Genomic DNA, 14,252 nt, shown 5'->3' with positions numbered 1-14,252 from the left:
CAGACTCAGAATGTTCCATGCTCTCTCACGACCTCATGATTGCTCAGAAAGCACACTTACCCTATCAGCCAACTCTCCAGTCCTAACTTCATTCTGTGGTAAGCCTTAAACTGATGCAGTTTGGAGGAAAAACATCTGGAATCCTAACTTCAACAAGTCACTTATTAGCCTTCTGTCTTCTTTTTTTTTTTTTTAAGTCAAACACATGAATTAGAAGACATTTAAAATATCAAAATTATTCTTAAAAGACACAGAGGAGGTGCTGGGGAGATGGCTCAACATTTAGGAGCTCTTGTCATGCATGAAGTTCTGAGACCACTTAGTTCAATTCCTCAGACCCATGTAAAGAAAATGAATATGGCCATGCATGTCTGTAACCCCAGTCCTGGGAGCAGGTCTGGAGGGCCGAGACTTGCTAGGGCTCACTGACCAGGAGAGAAGGAAGTACATGAATGAGCAATAGAGAAGGGAACCCAAAGGCCTCTTGTGATTTTCAGGAACACACCCATGGCATTCGGAGTACCTGTATATACACATGCATGTATACCACACATACTCCATACATACACAGACACACACACACACACGCGCGAGACAGAAACTGTGATCTAAATAATGGGGACTGAGTGAAAGAGTGAGGGGAAAGGTGTTTGACAGTGGCATGAGTAAAACAGACTTGGGTGCTATAGTAGGTAATATGAGCTAACACTGGTTACAGTAAAGATTCATAAAAATCCAGGACTCAGGAATTTTTCTTAATAGTAATCATCATACTCCCCTCCCCATTTGTCAATCAATTCCTCGAGAATTGTATTCAGTTCCGAGAAGCACATTTGATGAGGAAATTAGATAGGCAGGTACGTGACCCTCACAAGGGTGATAAAGGTGCTTGTATTTGTGTCAGAGGAGGCATGACTGAAGATGCAAGGTATATGTAGTCTAAGGAGAGAAAGACATTAGAATGAACATGATTTTTCTCCCTTTAAATATTTGCAGGATGAAAAAACAAAAATGATTAGACTTATAATGTGTGTCCTAAGAGCAACAAAAGGGACAATGGAAGAGGTCCTTGTGATTCTGTACAGTGAAACAGTATCCCATCTGAGTACTGCTGATCAAGGAGATGATTCCTTATAAACAAACAGAAAAATTCCAGAAAGACTTGAACTATGGACTTTATAACATCTTTGTCATTGTGCAGCTAGGAACCTAGAATTTAAATAATGGGTTGCCAGAGAGATGGCTTGGAGGTTAAGGCACTAGTCTGAGAAGCCTAAGGACCAATATTCAAGACTCCAGGTCCCATGTAAGCCAGATGCACAAGGTGTCAAAAGTGTGCAAGGTCGCACATACACAAGGTAGCACATGTGTCTGGAGTTTGACTGTAATGACTGCAGGCCCTAGCGTGCCAGTTTTCTCTTTCTCTCTCTAATAAGAAATACGGAGGACTTCCAGTTAAGGTGGCAGCATAGGTACCACGCCAAGGCAGCCTAGGGGAAAAAAGCCAAAAAAAAAAAAAAAACCTGGCAAAATACACACTTTTATTAAAAAGTGAGGTGCATAGGAAGTTGAAACAGCAGTGGAAAAGTAGGAGAGATCCAGAGCATCCAGAGCCTGCATGGGCCCACGGAAGCTGCTCCGGCAGGGTGGGTCTGCTTGTGAGAATGCAGCCGTGTGTGCCAGCCAGCCACCAGGCTTGGCTTGAGCTGCAGGAAAAGCCAGACACAGGGATTTTCCAGTTATACCAGATCTCTCCACAAACTCAAGAAGTGTGAAGGGAGAACAGCAGTGGAAAAATGGAGGAGCAGATCACAAGGTAGAAGAACATGTGGAACAGCAGGCAAACTAAAACAGCATTGGCTCCCTCCCCTCTATACTACCAGTACCCAGGCCCCAGGAACAGAGCAGTGGTCCAGTGACCTGGCCACACCTACTTAAACTGACAGAGCACCAAAGAGGGACCCAATCAAGAGTGTGGCTGAAACCAAAATCATCCCAAAAGGAAACTGGGATTACACCAGGTCAACACTCACCTAATAAACCTGGTATATATGCCTGAACCAGAAGTGTTAATTGCACCTTCCATATCAGGATAGATTATATGTTAAATCAGATGGATGGTCAAATATGCCATTCTTAAATATGCTCTATTTTGGGCTTGTTGTTTGTTGCTTCTTGAATTATAGTGACATTGTTTACTCTTCTGTTATACATTAGGAAAGGATCTCACCTGGTCACAAGCTGACTTGGAACCCTCTACAGACCAGAAATCTTAACTGCCTTGTTGTCAGGATTAAGGGAGTGGGTGAGGCACCACACAGCCTAAGGGACAGACAGAGGATCTGGTTGTCATAATACCTACTCTTGGATAAATACTCTGTGCTGTTTTTCATTGTAAGTGTACATTGTAGAGTTAAATTTTAGAATCTGCCTGTATTTTGTTCCACTTAGCCTGCTTGAATACTCTCATAGCAGGCACACCCAACACCTAGAGTCACTTTTGTACATACTCTGAGAGTCTTCAGAGCCACACCTAATGCCTTAAGCTCCTACCTTGAAGATATATAACATCATATTGATTGATACATTGCATAATACCCAGATAACTGGAAAATACAATCATTAAATAATCTAAAATGCAAAAATATATACATTATAACACAAGAAACACCAAAAATCAAGACAAAATAAATCCACCAAAAAGTATTAATTCATCAGAAATGACCTCCAGTGAGAACAAGTTAGAGGAAATGCCTGAGAAAGATTTCAAAAGAATGATTATAAATATGTTCAAAGAACTCAAAGTAGAAATCAAAGGAAGCAAAGAAGACACAGGATGCCAATTTAATGAAATAAAGAGGTCGATACTAGACAGAAAATAGAAAATAAAAGTAATAAAGAAAACCAGTAAGAATTACTAGCAATAAAGAACACAGTTAATGGAATAAAAAATTCTGTAGAAAATCTGACTAGTAGAATTGATGAAGGAGTGGAAAGAATTTCTAAGCTAGAAGACCAGGTGGCAGATCTAATACAGTCCAACAAAGAGAAAGACCAACATCTAGAAAAGTATGAGTGGGAATTTCAAGATATTTGGGAGACTATGAAATGATCAAACATAAGAATGCAGGACATAGTAGAAGGAGAAGAATTTCACTCCAAAGGCATAGTAGGCATCTTCAACAAAATCATAGCAGAAAATTTTCCTCAAATTGTGAAAGAGGTGGCAATGCAGATACAGGAATCCTTTAGAACACCAGCCAGACAAAACCTGGAAAGAACCTCTCCTCGCCATATTATAATCAAACTTCCAAACACACAAACAAAAGAAAAAAAATATTGAAAGCAGTCAGAGAGAAAAATCAAGTTACCTACAAAGGCAAGCCAATCAGGATTACAAGAGATTACTCAAAACAAACTTTAAAAGCCAGAAGGGCTTGGGGTGATGTATTCCAAGTCCTGAAAGATAACAACTGTCAACCAAGGTTACTTTATCCTGCAAAGCTATCCATTCAAATAGACAGAGAAATAAGGACATTCCATGACAAAAGTAGGCTAAAGGAGTACTTGAAGACAAAACCAGCTCTACAGAAAATACTTGAAGGAATACTCCATACTGAAGAGAAGGAAAAGCACACATATAAGGAACCTGGAAGAAACAAGCAATACTCAAATACTAGTTAACACAAGAGAGCAAAGGTAGAACCAGAACCACACACACAAAAAAAAGGCAAACATAAATACACACCTTTCAATAACATCTGTTAATATCAACTGCCTCAATGCCCCAACCAAAAGGCATAGGTTCACAGACGGGGTTAAAATGCAGGATCCTACAATTTATTGTCTCCAAGAAACTCACCTTTCTACAAAGGATGGACATTATCTTAGGGTGAAAGGTTGAAAGTCGGTGTCTCAAGCAAATGGGCCTAGAAAACAAGCAGGAGTTGCTATCCTAATATCTGACAAGGTAGACTTCAGTCTAATGTTAGTCAACAAAGATAAGGAAGTTCACTTTATATTGATTAAGAGCACCCTCCAAGAGGAGGACATTACAATCCTAAACATATATGCACCGAACATGGGGGGCCCCCAAATTGATCAGACAAACACTATTAGAACTAAGGTCATAGAAAACACCAAACACAGTGGTAGTGGGTGACTTCAACACCCCACTCTCATCAATTGACAGGTCATCCCGGGAACAAATTTATAAAAAAGGCATTTGGACTAAATGACATCATAGAAGGAATGAACCTAACATATATACAGGACATTTCATCCAAATGCTGCAGAATATACATTCTTTTCAGCAGCACATGGAACATTCTCTAAAATAGACCATATAATAGGACACAAAGCAAATCTTAACAAATTCAGGAAAATTGAAATAATTCCTTAAATTCTGTCAGACCACAATGGAATCAAACTATAAATCAATAGCAAGAATGGCTAAAGAGCATACACAAAATCATGAAAACTAACCAATACACTACTAAATGATAAATGGGTCAATGAAGAAATCAAGAAGGAAATCAAAAAATTTATACAGTCAAATGATAATGAGAACACAACATACCAAAATCTCTGGGACACAATGAAGGCAGTTCTAAGAGGTAAATTGATAACTTTAAGTGCCTATATTAAGAAACTAGAAAGGTCGAAAGTAAATGACCTAATGCTTCACCTTAAGGCCTTGGAGAAAAGAAAACAAGGCAAACCAAAAATCAGTAGACGGGAAGAAATAATAAAGATTAGTGCAGAAATTAATGAAATAGAAACAAACAAACAACAAAAAAAGCCAAAGAATTAATGAAACAAAGAGTTGCTTCTTTGAAAGGATAAACAAGATTTATAAACCCTTAGCAAATCTGACCAAAAGAAAGAGAAAAGAGACACAAATTAATAAAATTAGAGATGAAAAAGGTAACATCACAACAGATGCCATAGAAATTCAAAATATCATAAGGACATACTATAAAAGCATATACTCCACAAAGTATGAAAATCTGAAAGAAATGGATGATTTCATTGATTTATATGACCTATCTAAATTAAATCAAGATGAGATTAATTACTTAAATAGACCTTTAATAAGCATGGAGACCCAAACAGTTATCAAAAATCTCCCAACTAAAAAAAGCCCAGGACTAGATGGATTCACTGCTGAATTTTACCAGACCTTCAGGGAAGAGCTAACACCAGTGCTTCTTAAGCTTTTCCACAAAATAGAAAAAGAAGGAATCCTACCAAACTCCTTCTATAAAGCCAGCATCACCCTGATAACAAAACCAGGCAAAGACATAACAAAAAAAAGAAAATTACAGACAAATTTCCCTCATGGACATAGATGCAAAATTTCTTAACAGAATATTGGCAAACAGAACACAAAAACATATCAGAAAGATCATTCACCCTGACCAACTAGGCTTTATCACAGAGATGCTGAGATGGTTCAATATACACAAACCAATAAATGTAAAACATTATATGAATGTATTGAAGGACAAAAATCACATGATCATCTCATTAGACACAGAGAAAGCTGTTGACAACATACAACATCCCTTCATGATAAAAGTCCTACAGAGACTGGGAATAGAAGGAACATATCTCAATATAATAAAAGCTATTTATGACAAGCTTACAGCCAACATATTACTAAATGGTAAAAACAGGAAGCTTTTCTACTAAAATCAGGAACAAGACAAAGGTGTCCACTGTCTCCACTTTTATTTAATATAGTACTGAAAGTCTTAGCCATAGCAATAAGGCAAGAGACACACATAAAAGGGATACAAACCAGAAAGGTAGAGATCAAAGTATCATTATTAGCAGATGATATGATTCTATACATAAAGGACCCTAAAGACTGTACTAGCAAACTGTTAGAGCTGATAAAAACCTACAGCCGTGTAGCAGGATATAAAATAAATACACAGAAATCAGAAGCCTTTATATATGCTAAAAACAAACACACAGAGGATGAAATCAGAGAATCACTCCCATTCACAATTGCATCAAAGAATATAAAGTAGATTGGAATAAACCTAAGCAAGGACGTGAAGGATCTCTACAATGAAAACTTTAAAACACTCAAGTGAAAAATTGCAGAAGACACTAGGAAGTAGAAAAACATCCCTTGTTCCTGGATTGGAAGAATCAATATTGTGAAAAGGAAATCTTACCAAAATTAATCTATACATTTAATGCAATCCCCATCAAAATTCCAAAGGCATTATTCACAGAAATAGAAAAAACAACCCAAAATTTATCTGGAATCACAAAAAACCTTGAATATCTAAAATAATTCTAAGCAACAACAATAAGGCTGGTGGTATCACCATAACTAATTTTAACCTATACTACAGAGCCATAGTATCAAAAACAGCATGGTATTGTCACAAAAGCAGACATGTAGATCAATGGAACAGAATAGAGGACCCAGATGTAAATCCAGGTAGCTATAGCCATCGGATATTTGATAAAAATGCCCAAAATACTCATTGGAGAAAAGATAGCCTCTTCAGCAAATGGTGTTGGGAAAACTGGATAGGTATCTGTAGAAGGATGAAAATAGAATCTTTTCTCTCTCCATGCACAAGAATTAATCCCAAGTGGATTAAAGACCTTAACATCAGACCTGAAACTCTAAAACTAGAGGAAAATGTAGGGGAAACCCTTCAACACATTGGTCTTGGCAAAGACTTTCTGAATACAACCCCAATTACTCAGGCAATAACACCACAGATTAATCACTGGGACCTCATGAATTTACAAAGATTTCGTACTGCAAAGGACACTGTAAATAAAGCAAAGAGGTAACCTACAGAATGGGAAAATATCTTTGCCAGCTATATATCTGATAGAGAATTAATATATAGGATATACAAATAACTCAAAAAGTTAAATAATAAGAAATCAAACAAGCCAGTTAAAAAATGGGCTATGGAGCTAAATACAGAGTTCTCAAAGGAAGAAATGTGGATAGCGTATAAACACCTAAAAAAAATATTGTGTGTTCCTAGTCATCAGGGAAATGCAGATTAAAACTACATTGAGATTCATCTCACTCCTGTCAGATTGGCTACCATCATGAAAACAAATGATCATAAATGTTTGCAGGGATGTAGAAAAAGAGGAACCCTTCTACACTGTTGGAATGCAATCTGGTCCAGCCATTGTGGAAATCAGTGTGGAGGTTCCTAAAACAGCTAAAGATTGATCTACCATATGACCCAGCTATAGCACTTCTAGGCATATATCCTAAGGACTCATCTCATTTCCTTAGAAGTATGTGCTCACCCATCTTTATTGCTGCTCAATTTATAATAGCTGGGAAATGGAATCAGCCTAGATGTCCCTCAACTGATGAGTGGATAATGAAGATATGACACATTTATACAATAGTGGTCTACTCAGCGGTAAATAAAAATGAAGTTATGAAATTTGCAGAAGAATGGATGGACCTGGAAAGGATTATACTAAATGAGGTAACCCAGGCCCAGAAAGTCAAGCACCACATGTTCCCTCTCATATGTGGATCCTAGCTACAGATGATTGGGCTTCTGTGTGAGAAGGAAAAAACTCAGTAGCAGAGGCCAGTAAGCTAAAAAAAAATCAATACAAAGGGAAGAGAAAGGAAGGGAGGAGTGTTCTTAATAGGTTAGTATTGTATATATGTAAGTAGAAGAATAGATTAATGGGGATGAAAAGGCCCAAAGTGAGGTCAGGGGAGGAGACTGAGTAAAGGAAAGGTGGAGGGAGGGCTAATCAAAATCTAAGAGGATATAAATAAATCAAATGGAATCCTCCAGTTTTGGATAATGGAAAACTCAGGAGTCGTAGATTGTTACTAGAAAAATTTCAGTGTCAGGGATGGAATACCTTCCAGTGAGTTGTTGGCCAGGGAGGTCCCTGATGCCCCCAAAACATTATAGACCATTGCCAAGGCCCTTAATTTCCCACCAGGAATCAATGTAAAGACCCTATTGCTGAAGATTCCACATACCTGGGCTGCAAGGCCACTGAGAAATCCTGCTGGAACTGAGCTGATAAACTCCCCCATGTAGATCAGCTGACAGAAAGCTTGAAGAGGCCATTCTACATGCAGTTCAATGGGAGAAAGAGATACCACCAGTGAAGATACTCAGCAGTGGACACTGAAAACCTTATAATTGTCCAGCCAGGCCAAATGAGCCAGCAGGTGCAATATTGGCACATCTGTCATGGTAGAAACCAACTGCCCACCAATTTGACTGGAGGCCCGCTCCATGGGGGAAACACATTGCTGATACTGAAAACTTAAAACAGGGGTATTCATGAGTGCTAGGGGTGTAATTTCTGCTGATGACTGGATAAGTGTATATACCATGCTTATCAAACTGCCCAGTAAGCACTTCTCTTAATATTCATACCCTTATATTAACACTACTCTCACTTTGGGTAGAGAATCTTCTCTTTTCAGATTGCATTGACCTTGGGACTACTCAGAAGGTATCATGGTGCTGAAAAGAAGTGACTAGAATACAGAGTAACATCTCGATCACACTTTACAAGGCTCAGGGTCTAATGCAGAAGAGGTGGCAGAAAGAATGTAAGAGCCAAAGGGAGGGTAGAACTCCTTACAACGTGCTCTCTCCGGATATATAATGGCCTGGTTACCCATGACCTCATAGTGCCTGACACTACCTACACAAGACCATCATAAGAGGATGGAAAGATCATGACATCAAAAGAAAAGAGAGACTTACTGAGATGGGGAGAAGATATGATGGAGAATGGAATTTCAAAGAGGAAAAGGTGGGGAGGGTATTACCATGGGATATTTTTTATAATCATGGAAAATGTTTTAAAAAATTGAGAAAAAAATAAATTAAATTTCAAAAAAAGTGGTTAAGTATAAAGCCAATGGACCCAGTTTTGTTCCCCAGGACCCATGTAAGCCAGATGCACAAGGTGGCACATGTGTCTGGAGTTCATTCACAGTGGCTAAAGGCACTGGCTCACCTAGGCACTCTCTGTATCTCTTTCTCAAAATAAATAAAATATTTTTTAAAAAGAAATACAAAAAAATCCCTAGGGGGCTGGAGAGATGGCTCAATGTTTATGACACTTGCCTAAAATGTCTGAGGGCCTGGACTTGATTCCATGGTATCCACATAAAGCCAAGTCCACAAGGTGGCACATGTATCTAGTTTGTTTGCAGTGGCTAGGGGCCTTGGTGTGCCTATTTTTCTATCTGCCTCTCTCTCTAATAGATGAATTAATTAAATATTTTAAAAAAATAAAAATGGTCAAAGCAAACATCTAAAGCATGTTCTGGACCATCAAACCTATTTTCATACTATCTTTATCTTTCTTCATCTCTCTTAACCCAGGCAAATGATCTATGGACCTTCTCAAAACACTACCATATTTACTTTGACTATTTCCACAAATAAATATGTGAACTGCTGGCTTTCTTACTTTATATAAAAGGTAATTTAACTCCAAAACTTTAAAAAGAAAATAATTATAGAAAGGCATATTAGTTTATTTTGTAATCACAACTAAATATTTAAAGCAGATTAACTTTATGAAGAGAAGAGGATTATTTAGCTCAGTTGAGGAGAGTGAAGATTCAAGCTGAGTGGTTCAGGCTCTTGTGAGGATTTCTGCTTGGCTACTTTTCCTCATGGTGGAGGCACATGCAGAAAACTCAAGGCACAGCCCATGAAGTCAAAAAAAAACAGGTGGGGCCAGGCTCTGGCCTTTGTAACAACCCTGTCTTGTGAACTTACTCAGCTTGCACAATAAATAGCTTCATCCTGCTGAAGGTATGCCTCTACACACCTAAAGAATTGCAACCATTTTCAACTACTAGTCCCAATTTCTAAATGATTCCATGCCCCTCATAATGATGCCACCTTGGAGAGCACATGAACTCTGGGGGGAGAAACACACTCAAGCTATACAATGGAGTTAGATCTAGAACACAGGCCATTCATTCACAGAGGAAACTCTCACCATGTCTCTTGATCTTCTTTGTCTGACATGCTACTAAAAATCTCCCTAATGGAGATAATGGAGATTTATTAAGATAAATATTTGATATTTTCAAGTTCATTGAGTGCCATCAAATTCACTTTTTCTTCTTCTTTTTTTTTTTTTTTTTCTTTTTTATGTAGGGTCTCGCTCAAGCCCTGGCTGACCTGAAATTCACTCTATAGTCTCAGGCTGCCCTTGAAGTCACAGCGATCTTCTTACTTCTGCTTCCCAAGTGCTGGGATTAAAGGCGTGTACCATTTGAAGATTTTATACATATACAACAACAAAGTTCTATAGTGAAAAAGAAAAAATAGTAAGGAAATAATTGCTTCACATCAACCATATATCTGATGTAATATATTTAATATTTGGGAACAGATGAAAGATCCCTAGCCTCCATGTGTTATGAGCATGTTTATAATGAAAAATATGTTTAAAATCAAAACAAATCGCAAATTTTAGTAGGTTTGCTTTGCTACAAGTTCACTTATCTCCAAAGAAATCACATTCTTTTTATTATTCAAAAAAAAGTCATCACTCATTGTCCTATAGCCTTGGTGGTATGTTGTGAATGCACATGTTGGTGACATTCCAGGTATAGAAGGAAATGTCAGAGTATCTAAATATCTAGATAACTGAGGTAAATTTACCATCCATTAGTTCATACTTTTTCACTAACTCTACCAGTTTCAAGAAAATTAATTCTATAGATTACTTTTGGTCCTTGAGTTTATCATAAACTTAGCATTAATCAGGTAAATTGATGTTAGAAATAACCCTGACGGTTACTACCCCAAATCCTAATCAGAAAGCTTATAGGGAGAGCCTATAGTAAGACTTTGCTGGTGGGCTATATTAAATGATTAGGTAGAGAGGATATAACAATAACAAGTTTAAATCTCATGCCCCATGTGATTTTAATAGTAGAGAGTCCCATCTTTGAACATCCCCTTCCCCTGAGCACATACATCTTATTTAGGGATCCCAAACATCCTGAGGCTCACTCTGTCATCATAGGTCTGCCACATCATAAAAATTCACTAGGATCTTTAAAGCCTGAACAAAAAGTATCTTGAAGTATTGAAGCAACTGATGGATAATACATGCATGGATGAAGGTATGCATATAGAGTAATAAAAATAATGACACACACACATACATATCTGTTAGGGCTTGTTTGCATGGCATCATGGATGGCCAAACAATGTGAAAAATGTGATCATCTGAGCCTCTTAAGTAGAGAGACAGTAAATTGGCAAAAAATAGACACACATTTCACATTTTTTGCTAACTATGTATTGTATTGTTCTTGGAGTTAACAGATGCCAGCATTCTGAGAGTACCTAAGTAGAGCATCCCTTTCCCACACATTCTTTTATGAAAACTCAATATATAAACAGAATGTCAATTTTAGCAAAGATTTTGAAAAATAACAATTTTTAATTTTGAAGAGCATCTCTAATTACCATGTAAAGGCCTACAAAATATGCATAAACCACATGTTGATGCATTCTAGGAGTTGCATGTTTTGATTCCCTCATTGCATGTGGCAACTGCATGTTGTTACTGTATTTGGTATAACTCGGGACAGCTTGACATATTCTGAGATTCATTAAAATGTAAATGACAAATCAGAAAAGAATGTTCAGACAATTGGATTACTCCATTGACTGAACATCCCAATACTGTATCTATTTTTGTCAAAGCAATGGTGGCTCCTGCTGTAGAATGCCAAATGGATTATTCCATTACACAGCATGGGGAGAACTTGAATAAAGAAAATTAAAATCTAATCACTTAATTCTTAATCCACCTCTCCAAAGGCAACAGATTGTCAATACTTTGTATAAGAAATTATGATAATTTTAAGCAAATAATTATTGGAAGATTATCATTCTCAACAATTTGTTCAGAGCCTATGATTGGAACCATAACTTCATTCATAAAAACAATGATGCATTTGCTTGTTTCTGCACAGGGCCTTGGCTTGCTTGAGTTATGCACATGATGTGATGAGCATGAATATATGTGATATGGCAGCAAATATGCACAATCCAAGAGAGACAATTTCCTGATGGGAACTCATTATGCATTCCAGGGAAGAGAGGGCTGAGAGGTAGGTGTCTTTAAGGACATGAAGAGATTGAATTTAGAAAGAATGACAGCCAGCTGTTCTTTCACCCTGCAGAGAGCAAGAGAAAATGGGATTAGACAACAGCGTGAGGGATTTGGAATAGGAATAAGAATTTCTCAACTGTGTAGATGTTCAAAGACTGAAATATGCTTCGAAGGAAGTGTGTGGATATTTGCTTTATTTTGATGCCTTCACAGAATGGAAAAACACATTTTTACTATGTAATATTACATGGATAAACAGTAGACTATATACTACATTTTTGGGACTCTCTTCCTCTATGAGTAGAACATAAAAATGCTGTATGGTGGCAACTAACAGTAGCTATTTCCCACATGGTATTTTTTTTATTTTTAAAATTATTTTATTTTATGTAGATATTGGAGGGAGAGAGAAAGAGTGAGGCGGGGGTGGTGATGCAAGGCCTCTGGCCACTGCAAGTGAACTCCAGATTCATGTGCCACCTTGTGCATATAGGGTACATGGGTGGGGGGGATCAAACCTGGGTCCTAAGCCTTCACAGGTAAGTGCCTTAATCACTGAGCAATCTTTCCATCTTCCATGTGGTAGTTTATTTTATTTTATTTAAGAGAGAAAGATAGAGAGAGGAAGATAGAAAGAGAGAATGGACACACCATGGCCTCTAGTCACTACACACGAACTCCAGACACATGTGTCCCCTTGTGCATCTGACCTATGTGGGTCATGGGGAATTGAACCAGGGTCCTTAGGCTTCACAAGCAAATGCCTTAACTGTTAAGCTATTTCCCCAACCCTCCACATTGTAGTTCTTAATGCCAACTTTTCTCATGGGGACAAACTGGCAATTGTCACCTGCACTGTGAAATGTTAGTGAATGGAATGTCCTGTGATAAGATAGGTTTTGAGAGGGTGGAAGCACAATGTCCTCTTTCATACACTTTTCCCACTACCATTTCTGATAGTCAAAGGCAAAATGTCTTTCCTAGTTATATGTGGAGTTTAACATATGTATGTTGATCTTTGAATATATAAGAATTTTGTTAATGTTTTGAGATCATTCTTCAAAGAATAAATATATGGATAGATGACAGGTAGATGAAAACACATGTTGCATTTTAGCAAAAACAAATTTATAGTGATTGCATTTGATGGTTAGTAGAATTATTTGAATATGTCCCTTTCAAATTGTTCCAAATTCAGTTTTTGTTTTTAAAAATTATAATCTAGTTAACGTTGGTTTGTTTTGCTTCAAAGATAACTTTATTTCCCATCACCATGATACACTGGCAAAAAATTGAAATCAGAAACTGGGTTTAGGTCACATCTTAATTATGACCTTAGCAACTCAGTGACTATTGATTTGTATTTTGAGGTCTAAAACAATAAAATGAAGGGCTCCAGAGGTGGCTCAGTTCGCAAAGTCCTAGTTATACAAGTATGAGGACCCAAGTTTGAATCCCAATAACCCAAGTAAAAAGTCATACACCTGTAATCCTGCCACTAGGGGTTGAAGACAAGACCCTGGGCACCTGCATGATAGCTAGTATAGCAAATTGGTGAGCTCTAGGTTCCGTGAGAGATCCTATCTCAAAAATAAGGTGGGTAATGATTGAAGAGGACACACCTCATGTCATCCTCTGGCCTCCATACACACAAGAACATAAACATACAACACACACACAATATAAATGAAGACATGTTAGACAATGATTTTCAGGTTTCTCCTTTTGGTCCTAATTTTCTATCAAAGCTTGGTTTCCTTAGTTTTGTTTGGTTTTGTCTTTTTGTACAGGGAATTGAACCCAAGGCCTAGGGCATGCTACTCGGCAAGTACTCTATCACTGATATACATCCAATTCTGAGCCCCCCTCATTTTATGTATTATTTATTTATTTATTTTTGGTTTTTTGAGGTATGGTCTCACTCTAGCTCAGGCTGACCTGGAATTTGTTATACAGTCTCAGGGTGGCCTTGAACTCATGATGATCCTCCTACCTCTGCCTTCCACGTGCTGGGATTAAAGATGTGTGCTACCATACCCAACTTATGTTTTATTTTGAGACAGTCTTACTAAGTGCTTGCCCTTGAACTGACACTGTAACCCAGG

Source organism: Jaculus jaculus, chromosome 3, assembly GCF_020740685.1.
Source record: "Jaculus jaculus isolate mJacJac1 chromosome 3, mJacJac1.mat.Y.cur, whole genome shotgun sequence".
NCBI lineage: Eukaryota > Metazoa > Chordata > Mammalia > Rodentia > Dipodidae > Jaculus > Jaculus jaculus.
This window is presented reverse-complemented; position numbering follows the sequence as displayed.